General features: G+C 42.4%; 1 protein-coding gene across 2 annotated transcripts in view; it reads left to right on the top strand.

Moving 5' to 3' along the window:
- PDE8A (phosphodiesterase 8A) overlaps positions 1–17,387 on the top strand; it is a 206,053-nt gene that overhangs the window by 119,628 nt on the left and 69,038 nt on the right. The gene's annotated exons all lie outside the window — the stretch shown is intronic.

Here is a 17,387-nt window from a genome sequence, read left to right as displayed (position 1 = left end):
TCTGCCAAATAAGCGCAGGACCCACCAAGGTAGAGGAGGAACTTTGTCACAGTGGATGCAAATGAAAATCTCTAAATTCAGTAATCCGTACAATCAGTTCATCCCACTAAAGATGCTCTACACTTTTTCCTGTGCAGGGCCTGTGGCAGGTTTCTGCACCCTCTTGTTTTATTTTATTTCCTCTAACATTTTTGAATGCAATCTTCCCACCTGCACCAAGAGTCTTTGTGAAGGTTCTGGTCCCACACTAGGGGCAGTCCAAAAGGTATAATGGGTGGTTATATAAGCATCTTATTGGTAGAGATACCTCCAGCTTATTTAGGCTGGAAAATTTACACCTCTCTTTCCTTCAAGTCTCAATGTGATGTTATATAATGGTGTAGCTGATAAGTTATATCAGTGGCATTCAGCATATCTATATTATTTATACATTTATTGCATGTATTTACCATGGAAAACGGAGCAGTAACACCTATAGGGGAAATCCTGGTCCTATTGCAGTCAATAGAAGTTTTGCTATTAATCAATGGTGCCAGGATTTCACCCATAATCTTTACTGATGTTTATTTGGTACTATTCAATCTTATTAGCTGAACTTGTCAGAGTCCCAGTATTTAGTGTTTTAAATTGCTGATGGCTTGTTTAGTAGAAGGAGAGGTCTAGAGGGAAACTAAGTCTGCTGAGAGCTGAGTTGCTATAGATACAAGTCCTTCTGTGAGGCTTCACAGGAGGATGGTAACATATTGGCCAGGTAGGCATTTCTGTTTATTAGAAAGAAACATGCTGCATAATGCATCAGCTTACATGAATAGCCACTACTTTTGCAGAGCCAGCAATTTTTTGGTACCAGAAGCATCTCTTGTATACAGAATGTACATAAAATAGTTACGAGTCAAAAGCTACATAGCTAAAGCATTTCTTCAACAAAGGGTTTTTTAGTTTAAAAGTGGAGTATGCCTACGACAAACTCAAATAGAGTAAAATTCTGTTTATAAGAGCAGTAGAAGAAAAATCCCAAGTTGCTTTAATGTATTGAACTATGCTGATTGCAATTCTAATTATAGTGAACCGTCACTTACAGTGCCGGAGGATTGACATAACTGACAAAGGGTATCATTATACTTTACTGAAGATTTAATCCCATTTATTCAGAGTGTAATATTTAACCAGCCCCATGGGCTGGCAGAAGCATTGTGTGCTACTGTATCAGACTTGCGTACAAGACCAGTGTCCAGTTTCAAACTCCCCTGTAGTCCACAGAAATGAACAAGCATCTGCATAAGGTGAAGTTAGTAACTCAGATCCAGATTTTTAAAGGTATTTGGGCATTGCTGCGCTCAACATTGTAATGCTGAACTGATGTAGGCCGCTAAATATCTTTAAAAATCTGACCTCATTCCCCTGGTTAGAGAATGAGCTTCTAGCCTTTAAAGGGAGAAGAGATCCCTGTCTATCTTCTTTCTAACAATGCCCCATCTGGATTTGCCTGTAGTAGACGATGGGGTGAAAAGAATAACACTGCTGCAAACGGGAAAGATCTGCCTATTTTTGAATGAAAAGACAACTCAGAAGTACACCTGTGGCTACTCCAGTACTAAGCCCAAATAATTCTCAACTCTTTATCATCATATGCTTCTTTAAGAAGTCGTAGTTCTAGAGGATAATAAATCTACTCTTTAAAATGTTCTTCATTTTCCAAAGTAAATAAGCAATTGTATGTTGTGCTTAGGACAGGAAAAGTAGGGTTTGATTAAACAAAAATACTGAATTTAAGTGTTTATTATCGCTATTTAACATTTGTATTGTGATAGTACCTAGAGGCCAATGAGATCTGGGCTCTGTTTGGTTAGGTGCTGTACGTGCACAATTGACAATTCCTGCCCTAAGGAGCTTACAGTTTAAAAGTCAAGACATAGGTGGATGAGACAAAGTGAGCCAGCGTGGGAGGTAACAATAATCATAGGTTTTGTGCTGTTCTCAGCCAGTCAGGACCAGTGATCTCAGCAAGCCACCTGCCTGGCTATTAGCAGATTACAGGTTTCAGCAGGCCTTTTCCAATTGGTCAGAAAATGAATTCTGTTCCAAAAGCTGTGGCGGTATGGTACCAGATAATATCATGTAGAAAACATTCAGGTATAGACATTGGCCCAGATGGTGCCCTCCCACGGTCAAAGCCTCAGGAGGTGACTTTTTATGAAGAAATTTTCAAAGATTTCCTCATGGAGATTTCCCATGAAGTATTGTCAGGGGTGTACAAATCCCCTGGCCACCAGTACCATCTGCTCAGAGGCCCATAAGCCCCACAAGAGCTCTGTTCCCAATAGTCCTCCAGCTGGGGCAGTTTGTGTTGCACCTGTTTTTTCTATATATGGACATACCTATGGTTTTTCTTTTACTATACTGTTTGCCTGCTTTTCAGATATGCCAAATACCCATTTACTTCAATGGGTACTCAGCAGCTTGGGAAATCAGGTTTGTCCCTTAAATAAGAAAAGCTTCTTAGTTTAGAACACACTAAAAAACAACAGCAAAAGAGCCTGGCTGACTCTCAGTCAGCTTTGACCACTGTGTGCTATTTCTGCATAGGAGCTACGTCTATCTCTCTTTCTTTTTCCTTGTCCATTTCTAATTATTGCACTATTGATGGATTAAGGCATGAAAAGTATACCTGGCATAGAAAAATTACTGTACATTTCCCTCATAGACTTGAAAATGTCTTTGTAGTCAGTGACGCCCATTAAAGTACAAGTGCTATGACAATGAATGCCATAGAAATGCATATAAAATCAATACATGAATACCTTAAAACTCACCAGGATAGTAGCAGAGGCCTTTTGTATCCTGGCATCTCTGTGATCACCCTCAAAACAGAGCTAGCAAGTGGACCCCAGTAGAAAGAAGAAATATAGTAGGTGAACATGAAACAAATTAGAGCTGCTTGTTGTACTCCAGGATCTTTAGGCGTCTGCAGAATTACAAGAGGGTAAGCAGTTTTAATAATAATAAACAATAGAACTACTGTGACATATTTAAATCTCCCAGAGTGCAGTGCAGTGCAACTTTTAAAATGCAAGCAGCAAGAATTTTCCTCTGAGCCAAAAGAATGTACTATTTGTACTGAGAGTCTACAGAAGCAGAAGGAAAGGGCAGTTCTCAATCTACCTGTAAAATTAATACACCTAAGGCAGTGGAAGGTGAATGAAAAGTGCTGTTTCAGTTAGACAAAAGTTGAGAAAACTATCATTGGATTTATTCTCCATTGTTCAGAATGCCATGGTCCCAAACATCTTTAATACGCTATATTTAAAGGTTTCTTGGTTGATCACCAGCCAAACTGAACACTAATCTCTCTTCAGTTTTCTATTCCTGTCCAGATAGTTGGGTATAGTTTCTCCTCGCCAGCAGATGGAGACAGGAGGACAGTATTTTGAAACTTTTTAGTGATGTCATCCTCCGTATATAAGGGGTTTTCTAGCTCCCAGAGCTCAGTTATACATGTCTTCACCTAGTGGGAGCTTTGAGCAGCTGTAGCCTTGTCAGATGCGGAGGAAAAAGAGAGAAGGAAGTAGGCCTCAGATGCCTATGGGAATTTCTACCCACACACCGTTATCCAGCTGCCTCTGAAGCATTATGTGACACAAGACAGCTGGAGAGCTCTTGGTCCAGCTTGCAAAGGAGAAAACAGAGAAGGGCTCTGAGTTCTAGGAGAATAAGAGAATAGAGTTCTCAGAGAGCTAGGAAGGTTTTCCAGCCACACACTGGTATGCAGCTCGTAAAATATGACCTCTTGATAAAGGTCAGCGACTATGATTTGCTCCTGCAAGCAGCTCCTATCCACCAAAGATGCCTAGACGCTATGGAGATCAGCACGATTATAAAATAGAACTAATCTAGCGCATTCCTAGCTGACATCCTTTCAACATGATCTAAATAAGGGGCTGACACTTCTTCCCATAAATGGCCTCTTTTCTCATTTAAAATAATTACATTTCTATGTAGTGTGCATTGTTTGTTCATGGTGCCATTACAGCTTTCTAGAGTCTTCAAAGATATTTCTTCAGAAGTTTTACCTGAAGTGTACTTGACTTTGCAGAACTCTGAAGAGCTAAAAGTGTCCTTAAGGCTGTTTTTGCATTGATAGTGACAGCTATTTTTGCAGCCTATGTATAGAAAACCATTATTATAGGGTTTTAAATTTTCTTCCAAAATACAAGCCAGGTCATTGAGCTGCTGTTTTCTCTTTAGCGCAGGATATAACTCCAAATGCATTTCAGCATGGCCTGACCACATAGAAATATGTGACCATAGTGTACTAAGAAGAGACGGGGAGAGAGAGAGAGAGAGCAACCTGTAAAGGCAAACACTTCTCAGTGGGATCCTGAATTGAGACCCCAAATGGGAGCAGTCTCAGACTTTTGGGTTGTTCAGATCCAGATCTGAATGTTGCGTGTCAGGCCTGTTTCTACTTTAAACACAACAATGTTAACTTGCTTAAGAAGTATCAGAGGGGTAGCCGTGTTAGTCTGGATCTGTAAAAGCAGCAAAGAGTCCTGTGGCACCTTATAGACTAACAGATGTATTGGAGCATGAGCTTTCGTGGGTGAATACCCACTTCGTCAGATGCTTGCCTAAAAAGGTGGCCCAAAAGAATGTCAGCTCTCTAGAAGTGTCATCTAGCTTTTGTTTTGTGTTTCTCTTGCCTTAAATTCGAAGTGTGAATGTTTAGTGGAGTGTAGTACACAGATCAGTAAAGGACTGCCAGGTTGGACAAATGTTGAAGCAAATCCAACATTTGATTTGAACGCTGCTTTTTGTGAGCATGCTATTTGCTGCTCACCATCCTTGCTGTTATATATAGAGAAAATCAATGTTATTCCTTAGGGCCAGCTTGTGGCTTTGGCTACACGCCCACATATAGTAGGGGAGAGTCAGAATTCCCACCACTGTTGTGTGGGCTACCTGAATCTTGAGTCCTGGAGCACAGGAGTAAGCAGCGCTGTGTGCCTGCTTAACCCTCCCTGGAACCGAAACGTGGGAAGGGGCAGGTCCATGGCTACACCCCCTCAATTTACCAGACTCCTGAGCTGAGTCAGTGCAGAGGGCGTCGAAATTTGTGCTATAGGTCAGCAGCATATTAACATCTCCATTCCAAGCAAGGGGGAAACAGGGAGGGAACTGTGCTTCCCCAGGACATTTTATGCACCACCCTCTTGGGCAAGGCTGAGGCTAAAAGCAGTCTAGCCCTTAGAGTTTGAAAGCACAGTGATACAACCATCTTCTTTCTCAGAGTTTCTATGGAGTTTAAGAATATGGCTAAGGTGAATTATAACTCAAAGGTGGGGTTTCCATTTGAATAACCTCTCAAATAAAGGCTTGTGGTGGAAAGGGAGGTGCAGTTGATCAGACAAGTGCCTGTCAGATTTTCACTTAGATTTATGAATGGATGATGATTTTTTTCTGGCTTGTTTTTGGTTTATACAATCCTATGTCTGTGTCCTGTACATTAGGAATGAGTATTCCCTGGGAGGGAGGGGGGCGATACATTAGCATGAAAGAGGCCTAGTGACCTTGCTACAGCACAAATACCTAGTTACAATAGAAACATTTTGGTGCTGCTGTGCATAGACTCATAAATATCATCTGTGAGATCTATGGATAAAGAGTGCTGCAGAGGTGCTGAGTGTTCTATTGTTCATTTTATTTTATGAACTATTCTGCTTCACAAGGAATTGGCTTTCTAGAAACCTTCTAGCCTGCTTTGTGAAACAGTTCTTACCTTTAAATAATCAACTTTGACTGTCTTTATGAAGCAGGTCTGGTCAGCACCTAGCATAATGGGCCATTGATCCATGACCAGGGCCCTAAGTGCTACCACATTACAAATAAGAAGTCAGTTTGGATAGCATAATTCACTTTTCCTGACAAAAATGGAATGATTCATTTCTATTAGCTCCAAGCTTGCAGTGCTATAAAGAGAGAGTTCCTGAATCCACACAGAGGAAATGTATAAGGAACAAATTGAGCATTCTCAGTTTCCCCAAAGTGCACAAGAAGCAGGGACCCTGATTTACCATTGCACGACTCCAGCTTTGGGCTAGTGTAACACTGCTGATCTCATTGGAGTGACACTTCTGTTAAACTGGAGTAGTGCAGCCAGGAATCAGTCACTGAATATTTAAAAACAAAAAAAAAACCTTAATAGTTAGAATGCATAAAATGCTTTACATTTGGAAGGTGATGTACAAGCACTGACTTACTAAAGACATTCAATTGGACTGTCCACAATTTATTAATAAATATCTGTTAAATAGGCTTCTCAAATCATGTATGGCCAAATTCTTGCCTCAGATCCATGCACATGACTCCCACTGAGTATTCCCTCTTGGGACAGTCAAAAAAGCTCTGTTTCTGACACATCTTCATGTTTGCCATATCACTTAGGCCTGGGCTACACTAGCGGGGGTGGGGGGAAGGATTTCAAACTAAGATACGCAACTTCAGCTATGCTATTCGCGTAGCTGAAGTTGAAGTATCTTAGTTCGACTTGCCTGGCCGTCCTCACGGCGGCGAGTCAACTGCCGCAGCTCCCTCGTAGACTCCGCTTAATCCTCCTGCCAAGATGGAGTACGGGCGTCGATTAGCGGATCGATTTATCGCTTCCAGACTAGATGCAATAAATCGATCCTTGATACATCAAACACTACCTGCCAATCCGGCAGATAGTATAGATGTACCCTTAGTGTTAATGATGTACTACCGTGTCCATCTGAGGCCAGAATTTGGCCCTCCAGATCTATACAAAACTAAAAGAGTCTCTGAATTGTACATAACATTTAAAAAACGGAGTAAGTGAACAGCACTTAAAATTAAATCAGTGCTTGTTTACACATGAAAATTAATCCGGAATAAGGTATGTATTATTTTAAAGTGGATTAACTAATCCTGATTAACTCCATGTGTGGATGCTCTTATTCCAAAATAAGAGTGCCTTATTCTAAATTAGCTTACTCCACGCTGAGCGTCCACACACACAATTAATCAGGAATAGTTAATTGGGAATAACTCCTCATCTAGGCCTGTATTCTTCAGTTGGCTCATGCATCACCCTGCCTACATTCTCTTTTATGTTGCGAAACAGTAGTGTCAGAATGTCCTTACACATTCAAGTTCAATGGGAATTTTGCAAGGAATGTGTAAATGTGCAGAGTTCAAGATATGACCAGTATACATAGGTTTCAAAAGATGAGAAGGAAATATTATACAGGAAGAAAAATGGATTAAAATCCAGTAGTCAGAAGCTACAGCTGGTCCTGATCATGGAGAACTGCTTGCCTGAAAGTGTTAGCCACAGGGAGTATAATGCCTTTTCCACTTCCAGGTAAAATCCATATGCTGGTGTGCCCTATGTAGTATGGATCTTAGCTGTCTCAGGAGCTCCCTAATATACTGTCTTGTCAGTTGAGATCCAGGAGGGTTACTCATGCAAACAGACCCATGATGTTGGCTGAGATTTTTCAGGGGACGGCTCTTGACTTTGGAATTCATTTCACCCTCTTGATTTGATAGATCCTGGATCAGTTGACTGTCAGGGTATGATCTGAAGTCTGTCTGTTCACTTGGGCTAGTGCTTGATGGGATGGGTATATCTAGGCTTACTAAAGCTAGTTTAAAAAAATGTGTAAAGAAGAGTTAATGTAAAATTAATCCAGTTTTTTTATTGAAAAATCAAAATTTGGAACATTTGAACCAACCCTAATGCTTACAGCTTAATTTTGGGATTGAGTCTGTTTAAATTTAGCTAAAATTAGTCAATTCTTATTTGTGATGATTAATAATGTACATATACACAGAGGCAATATTCAAGAGTATATTTCAAAATTAAATTAAAATGTATTTATACAATTTTAAAATATCAGTAAAATTATTAATATTGCTGGCAATAGACTATTATGACTATAAAGAAGAAATGTTAGACGTGATGAATTAGTTTTGATATTGCAAGCCCACTGACTTAATATACAGTCATTTTGGATACATTTTAAAACTCTCCACTAGTAACCCTGTACATGCAGTTAGGTAAATTTACTCACAGTATTGCTGTGTTTGTGTATGAGGTAGTATAGCCTATTGTGCCCCGTTAATAAACTGTATTTCAATTTTGCCGAAGCAAGTCTGGTAATAAAACAATACATGGATGATGCAGTACTTATATGCATAACACACTTGCTTTTAAGCATTGGAACAACGTCATCTAGGAAAGATTACTTGTTAGTTGGGCATATTATTCAATTAATATATTATGGTTTAGTGGTAAAATACCACTCGTATCACTATCAGACATTTTCATGGGAACAGACATTAGGCTTGAGACTTGTAGTAAAGCTTATATGAACAGACAGTTACTTAGTGCTAAACTGTTATTAGGAATATCCTTATTGTTGGCTGAATCCTAAATCCTAGGTTCCCTGTACATCTGTAATCTGCCCATCCGTAATCCATTTAATAAAAGTGGCTGCACAATTGATAATATAGAGCAAGTGTGTCTCACTTCTTTATTCAAATAAGTAGACTATAAAATTCTCAATAATGGTAATCATCTAGGACCAAACCCTAGGGCTGCCCATGTGTCCTCATGAAAGCTGTGACCTTTGAGGAGGAGGGAGATGAGCAGCAGTCTGGAGACTCCTGCGGAGATGCGTACAGCTCCCCCATGGGAGGAGAGATTACTGGTGAGCCTATGTACTACACAAGACTCTGTGGGGGCAAAAAGTAACTTCCATTGGCTGTGCAGCCCCAGCTGTTGGTGGAGCGTCTGAAAGGAAGTGGAGGAGTAGATCAGGGGTAGGCAACCTATGACATGCGCGCCAAAGGTGGCACACAAGCTGATTTTCAGTGGCACTCACACTGCCTGGCTCCTGGCCACCGGTCCGTGGGCTCTGCAATTTAATTTAATTTTAAATGAAGCTTCTTAAACAATTTTAAAAACGTATTTACTTTACATACAACAATAGTTTAATTATATATTATAGACTTATAGAAAGAGACCTTCTAAAAACATTAAAATGTATTACTGGCATGCGAAACCTTAAATTAGAGTGAATAAATGAAGACTTGGCACTCCACTTCTGAAAGGTTGCTGACCCCTGGAGTAGATGCAGATTGTGGAGGATTCATTTGTATGAGCACTCTTTCTCCCTACTACTCCGCTGCTCCATAACTCCCTCTGCAGCAGGCCAGCCTTTCTCCTGAACAGGTTGGTCTCGAGCAGAGGCAGCAGCCATGCCTCTAAGGGCCATGGGTATATTGGGCTAACCAGGGACCTGAATTAAAGCATCACACAAAAACTTCAGGAAATATTTAGAAAAAATCAGCCTACAGAAGTAATGTATTTGCTTCTCTTTAACATGAATACTGTTCGGTATTTAATAGCCAAAGGCTTTTTTTCCAGCTGACTCTGCCTCTTTTGAGGGTTAGCTCTGCCCTCCAATTAGTAATGGCAACAGAGGCATTTTAGACTAAGCCAAGATATGAGAAATCTGGTAAATAGGAAACCTACGGCATGTAGGCACTTTTGATGTGTCCTACATTCTAACCAAGTAGTATATCACCATAACTAGCACATAGAGTGAGCCTGCCATTTCTGCTCTTTGTTCTTTACTATAAGTATTCCATGAGCAAGTTCATATAAGGTTTTTCTCTCTGTAGGAATGAAAAAACATGAGTAGGTCTTTCCTGTAGATTCTGCTCTGGCTGAGTTGTGAAGGATGACTCATAGTAAGATGAAATCTGAAATGTTTTAATAGGTTACATCAGATCACCGTCTCGTTGGTTGAACTTTAATCAGAGCAGTCACAGTTGTTTGGGCCAGTCTGTTTTAAGCTTATTTCAGTTGTGTTTGTTCACGAAACATTCACTTATCTGGGTAGGCCACTTGGAGCTAGGGTTAGGCTTCCTATGGGTAGGGCTTCCCACCCTAGGGTTATGGTTCCTATGTGTAGGGCACTTGGAGCTAGGGTTAGGGTTCCTAAGGATAGGGCACTTGGAGCTAGGGGTAGGCTTCTTATAGGTAGGGCTTCCCGCCCTAGGGTTAGGATTCCTAAAGGTTGGTCACTTGGAACTAGGGTTAGGGTTCCTATAGGTAGGGCACTTGGAGCTAGGTTTAGGGTTCCTATGGATAGGGCTTCCTGCCCTAGGGTTAGGGTTCCTAAGTGTAGGGCACTTGGAGGTAGGGTTAGGGTTCCTATGGGTATGGCGCCCCTCCCTAGGATTATGGTTCCTATGGGTAGGGCACTTGGAGCTAGGGTTAGGGTTCCTAAGGGTAGGGCACTTGGAGCTAGGGGTAGGCTTCTTATAGGTAGGGCTTCCCGCCCTAGGGTTAGGATTCCTAAAGGTTGGTCACTTGGAACTAGGGTTAGGGTTCCTATAGGTAGGGCACTTGGAGCTAGGTTTAGGGTTCCTATGGGTATGGCACTTGGAGCTAGGGTTAGGGTTCCTATGGGTAGGGCACCCCGCCCTACATTTAGGCTTTCTAAGGGTAGGGCATTTGGAGCTAGAATTTGGGTTCCTATGGGTCGGGCTTTGTGCCCTATGGTTAGGGTTTCTAAGGGTAGGGCACTTGTAGCTAGGGTTAGGGTTCCTATTGGTAGGGAACTTGGAGCTAGGCTTAGGGTTTCTATGGGTAGAGCACCCCGCTCTAGGTATAGGGTTCCTAAGGGTAGGGCACTTGGAGCTAGGGTTAGGGTTCCTATAGGTAGTATACTTGGAGCTAGGTTTAGGGTTCCTATGGGTATGGCACTTGGAGCTAGGGTTAGGGTTCCTATTGGTAGGGCACTTGGAGCCAGGGTTAGGGTTTCTAAGGGTTGGGCACTTGGAGCTAGGTTAGGGCTCCTATGGGTAGGGCACTTGGAGCTAGTGTTAGGGTTCCTAGAGTTGGGGCACTTGGAGCTAGAGTTAGGGTTCCTGTATTTAGGGCACTTGGAGCTAGCCTATGGGCAGTGATAAGCTGCCAAAACATTAACAACCGGTTCCCTCCTCCTCACCCCATGAGGGGGTCTTGCCCCCACCCGGGACTCCTACCCCATCCAACCCCCCACGTTCCTTGACAGCACCCGCCCCGGACCCCTGTCCCCTCCACCCACCTTCCCTGTCCCCTGACTGCCCCCTGCTGCCCCATCCAACCCCTGCTCCTTCCTGACTGCCCCCCCGGGACCCTTGCCCCCATTCAATCCCCCTGTTCCGTGCTGTCTGACCGCCCCGACACTAATCCCCCCCCAACTCCCCTGCCCTCTATCCAACACCTCCTCCATGCTCTCTACCCCCTTACCACACTGCCTGGAAATGGGGGCCGGGCTGGGCCGCTCCTCCTGGGCTGGGACCGGAGCCGGGGCCGGAGTCCGGGCACCCAGCTGGCGGGGGCCGGGCCAGAGCCGCGCCGCCCGGGTATGGGGTCAGGGGCCAGGCCGGAGCCGTGCGGCGCCTGCAGCCCTCCTCACATTCCCGCACCCCTGCCCCAGCTCACCTGCGGGAAGCCACTGCTTCCTTCTCAGCTCTCCCAGGCTTTCCGCGCGAACAGCTGATTCGCGGGAAGCCGGGGATGGGGAGGAGAAGCCTCGGGAGCGTTCAGGGGAGGAGGCAGAGGCAGAATGAGGTGAGCTGGGGCCAGGGGAAGGGCAGAGCTGGGGCTTTTGTTAAATTTAAAAGCCCTTTTCGAACCACTTGTCCCTCACGGGACAACTGATTCTAAAAGGGCTTCTAAATTTAACAGCCGGTTCCCACGAACCGGTGGGAACCGGCTCCAGCTCACCACTGCTTATCTCTGAATTATTTTACCAGCAGTTTCAGTGACATAACAATTTAAAGTCCAAATCTTGCAAACCCTCTGTAGTAAGCATAGTGCTTAGTAAGGCACAGAGCCCTCAGTCTAGTTCCCACTAAAGTCAATTGAAAGACTCCCACCGGTTTTAATGGGAATCAGATCACGATTTATTCCCCTTGACTTCACTTTGACTCCTCTTGTGCCCAGCCAGTTTGCCTATGTAGTGGGGACAGTCTAATCCATCTAGGTGTTTACATAGCTCCTGTTACCATAGTATGTGAACACCCAGAACCACCAGCCTCTCAGATTGGGGTGAGTAAAATGTAGGGCTCTGGTGGAGAGGGCTGCACCTTTGGAAGGATGATGCACAGTCAGAACTCAGCAATATTGGCCCCTCCTCACTCTACATCCAGGTTGGGCCCTGGCTCAAAGCTACAGTCTGGTCTCTAGGAGTGTATTTTAAAATACTTAAATTCATAACCAGTTCACGTTGGGTATTCCGGACTCAGCTCTTGTCACATCCATAGACGCTTCGCTGCTCGTGAGACACTGCTCTACAGCCAAAATGCTTCTGAAATAAATGTAGTCAAACTTTACTAATTCTGGGTCACTGAGAACGAAAATGATGCTTAACATTGTTGATTGGCTCTAGTTTTCAAGTTATGCTATTGGGTCAGTATATACGACCCTTGACTTGGGAATAGCGGAGGATAAGTGAGTTATAAAGGGAAGGGATCTCAATTTAAACCAGAAATGACTAAAATACATCTTTGACTGGATCTATGAATAAATCTGACTGGGTTTGGACAGTACTTGCTTTTTAGGCAAAACAATGAATGATGCAATCTGAAGCTGGTATTGCGTCATACATGATATGAATTGCATCATGTTATTCCTAGAAGCCATGGATGATGCAATCATAACGAAGCTTACATCACTCTGCTGAACAAATTGCCCTATATCAGCTCTAGAAATCATACAGTGTCGTGCTCTCTTATTTGTCAGTGTTTGATTTTGCAAAAGGACACATTTCTGTTTAGCCAAAGTGAGCAGAGATGCCTCGTATTTGTGTGAACAGTGCAGATAACTTCTGCTATGTTTGTGGTGAAGTGACTTTTGCATCACGAAAGCGCAGTATAACCACTATGGTTAAGAAAGCCTATCACCTTTATTTTGGCTGCAAAATTGGAGAGCAGGACAAGAGGTGGGCCCCACACATATGCTGCAACACTTGTGCAACAAATCTTCGCCAGTGGTTGAACAGGAAAAGAAAATCTATGCCTTTTGCAGTGCCAATGATTTGGAGAGAGCCAACAGATCATACCAGCAATTGTTACTTCTGCATGGTGCCTCCAGTTGGGAAAGGTGTGTCAAAGAAGAAAAAGTGGACTGTGCATTATCCAAACATTCCATCAGCTATACGCCCAGTACCCCACGGAGAAGGACTGCCGGTTCCTGATGCACCAGAATCATTCTCACTTGAGTCAGACGAGGAAGAGGATGAAACTTCTGGTCCTGAACCATCAATGTCACAGGACCCACATTTTCTCCCATCCTCCTCCTCTGAACCACACCTCATAACACAAGGTGAACTGAATGACCTTGTCAGGGATTTGGAACTACCCAAGAGTAAGGCAGAGCTGTTGGGCTCCAGACTACAGCAGTGGAATCTCCTGGCAGGTGATGTTAGAGTTTCCATGTTCTGTGACCGTCAAAAGGATCTTGTCCCATTCTTCTTCATGGAAGGTGATCTTGTAGCCTGCAACAACATCGATGGTGTGATGGCAGCCCTCAACATCGTTCACGATCCAGATGAGTGGAGACTGTTCATTGATTCATCGAAGACGAGTCTTAAAGCTGTTTTACTGCATAATGGCAATGTTTTGCCATCAATTCCAGTTGGTCATGCAGTCCATACGAAGGAAACCTATGACAACATGAAACAACTTTTGAGGTGCATAAACTATGACCAACATCAGTGGCAGCTTTGTGGCAATTTGAAGGTTGTTGCTCTCTTGCTTGGTCTGCAGACTGGATACACAAAGTACTGCTGTTTTCTCTGCGAATGGGATAGTCGTGCAAGAGATTCCCACTACATCAAGAAAGATTGGCCACTCCGACAGTCATTGGAGCCTGGGAGGAAAAGTGTTCAGCATCCACCACTTGTTGAATCAAGGAAGATTTTGTTACCACCCTTACACATCAAGCTGGGTCTGATGAAGAACTTTGTCAAGGCCATTGACAAAACACAAGCAGCTTTCAAGTACCTCCGTGGAAAATTTCCAAGGTTAAGTGAAGCTAAGATAAAGGAAAGTGTCTTTGTTGGTCCTCAGATTCGTGAACTTCTTCGAGATGATGCATTTGACCATGCACTGCGTGGCAAGGAAAAGACGGCATGGAAAGCCTTCCAGTTAGTGGCAATACATTTTCTCGGAAACAACAAGGCAGACAACTACAGGTTGTTGGTGGAAAACCTCCTCAAGGCATACAAAAGCCTTGGTTGCAACATGTCACTAAAGATACATTTTTTGCACTCATCTAGATTTTTTTCCACCGAACTGCGGAGCAGTGAGCGACAAGCACGGCGAGCGATTTCACCAGGACATTGCAACAATGGAGAAACGCTATCAGGGCAAATGGAGCCCATCAATGCTTGCAGACTATTGCTGGACAGTGACAAGAGATGCTCCATTTAATGAATACAAGAGACAAGCCAAGAAGCGCCTATTCAAGTAGACACTGAATAGGACTAAACTATGTACATAATAGTTTTTTGCCTTTTGTTTCATAATAAATTTTAGTTATATAACCCTTTTGCTGATTTTTAAAGTGTTACATAAACAGGACAGGTGAAATATCATGTAAAGCAACCATAAACACATGAAAAGACCTAGGTTTACAATTTATGATTAAAACTCTACTATCTACACAATATACATAGACATAAAATGTAAAAACTTACATAACTTAGAAACAGTAGCCAATCAGTTGTTTTAATTGTCATATTTGAATTCAGCACATCAAAATACATAATAAATAGCACATTTTATCTCTGAAGCAGACAACTTCTCAAATTGTAGACCAGTGAGATTAACGTATGTGGGTCCTTAGCAATATGTGGACAATTCCAAGGACTGCAGGTAGCCTTATAATATCTTTGTTCTCCTTATATGATCTTGTAAAAAATGTTTGTCCCTTCCTTGACACAGCTATTAGGATCATTAATCATAATTGTTAGTATAAAAATGTTCTGATCGCTCTTTTTAAAGCAGGATGAATGTAAAGGAAGAAATGACAAAACATACAGCTGGATAAAGGTGCATTTGTGCAATTGTTATACATGTAGGCTTGAGGGAAAGGGGGTTAATTATAGTTTTAGTTGTATTTTTAAAGTTTATTTAATCCAACCAGACTTCAGAGTTTCTGCTTTAGTGCCGCATTAAATCCTTGTTGAGGCCTTTACAGTGTCATGGTTGACACAGTACTTAACCAAAACTTTGATTTCTTGAGATTGCCAGCTGCATAAGTAGTACTGAAATGATTAATCAGGTTATTTGAACAGATTTCAATCAGATTAAGAATTAACCAGACTGCACCAAAACTTTCCAGCTGAGATGCAGAAGAGGGTTTTTCTTCCACCTGGGACAGAAAGTTAACATCTAACAAGATAGTTTATCACATGCAGGCGGTGTCTGTAAGTGGAGCTTAAATGTCACGTTGGCAAAAAAGTGTTTTGTAGACTCAGCTAACTCCCTGTTGGACAACTCTTGCTTGGTTTATTGCAGTGACTAGTCCCATTGTTCTCATGAAACTATCTATGTGAGGAGAGTGAACAGGAATTCGTTCCATGCGTACCCATTTCAAAACTACGGTGAAATAGGACATAACTGATCATGGTTGATAGTGTCTACTAAAGGAAAGTTCTGGTCTGAAATAGTCAGGAGTTTCAAGTGAAATTGAGGTGATGGATTGAGAGATCTGTACGGGGAAAACTGTGCAGGGCCTTCCAACACAGTTCTGACAGTGCCTGGCTCCAGCCATCGCTATTAGGACCCAATCCTGCTAAGTGCAGAGCACCTCCTGAGAGATGCTGGGCTTCTGTAACTCCTACAGATGTCAACAGATGTTGAAGTTGCTTGATTCCATGCAGGATCAGACCGTTGATCTTTTAATGCTTCTATGAGCAAATGAAAGCAATAGCTGGCAGCAGTAATTGTATCTTACTGTTTAATATTAGACTTGGCACTGGTTCTAAATACCTGTAAACTTTGGGAAAGTTCAGCTCTGGGTCTGAACCTTACAGCTCAAAGCCATTGTTAGTTAAAATTGAAAACACTTTCTGCTGGCAGCCTGAATGCACAAAAATAAATCTTTCAAAATGTAATGTAAAGTATGGTTATGCTCAGAAAAGTGATTGTAAAAATGGCAACTCTTACTCTCTAGATATTCTCCCTGTATGTCCTCCAGGCATTTCTGCTGACTTTACTGATTAAAACCAAGTTGGTACTGCTGTTAGCACCACAAAGCCAATAAAACCATGGCAGAGAAAAATGGATTTGCACCTGCCTCATGCATCATCAACTAAATTACCAGCTAATTTCTTAGTGCAAAATCCTTACGTGGTGATGAGGTGAGAGGCAGAACAAAGCAGCTTGATTTTTTACATCCCATGAAGAATTTTCAGTGTTTGCAATGAGAAGAATCACCTTTGGGGAGTGTTTAAAATGAATAAATCTGATCTGGAAGCTATTGAGAAAGTAAATCTGGAACCCTCTCCATGTTGATTTTACAGTCACTGTTAGAGCCACACTTTAATAACGACGGCATAAAGTGTTCCTGGATTGTTTTCTCAGATGTTACACTGGCATTTTCCTCGCCTCATATTTCTTTCTCATTTAAATGTATATTGGTGATTTCCAAATTGATAAACAAATAAAAGCTCACATGAAGTGCCTTAAGGGCTATGCAACGGAGCAATAAGGTCATAGAGAGAAAAGAGCATGTAATTTTAAAAGGTTTTCATGTGGTATATGGGATGTAATGATGGTTCTTTAAAATTACTTATTGGAAAAATTCTAGACAGCAAAGGATTAAATCTGATCTTAAAGTGTGGTTTTACTCTGAAAAAACAACAATGTAAAAATGCCACCTCTGTACTCAACAGATCTGTTCCTTGTGTGTATATGATCCCGAGTCCTCTTTACTACATTGCCAAAAATAAGTTTCTTCTGCTTTTTTACCCCAGTTAGCCCTGCAGCGTCTGCACAGCTAAGTGAGAACCAGCTGGATTTTAGTTGCCCTTTTTACATCAAGAGAATTATTTACTAATTGTTTGTGTTCTGTCTCTCAGGGTACATCAACACCCCCCTCCACCCCACCCCCCCGCAAAAACAACAACAACAAACAAACAAAAAAACCAACCCTGTGGCAGTAAGTCTCAGAGCCTGGGTTAACTGACTCGGGCTTGCACTGCAGAGCTAAAAATAGCTGTGTAGACGCTTGAGCTCAGGCTGGAGACCAGGCTCTGAAACCAGGGGGGAGAGAAGAGGTCGCGTCTTGCAGACCAGGCTCC

Source organism: Mauremys mutica, chromosome 11 (assembly GCF_020497125.1).
Source record: "Mauremys mutica isolate MM-2020 ecotype Southern chromosome 11, ASM2049712v1, whole genome shotgun sequence".
Lineage (NCBI taxonomy): Eukaryota > Metazoa > Chordata > Testudines > Geoemydidae > Mauremys > Mauremys mutica.
This window is presented reverse-complemented; position numbering and strand designations above follow the sequence as displayed.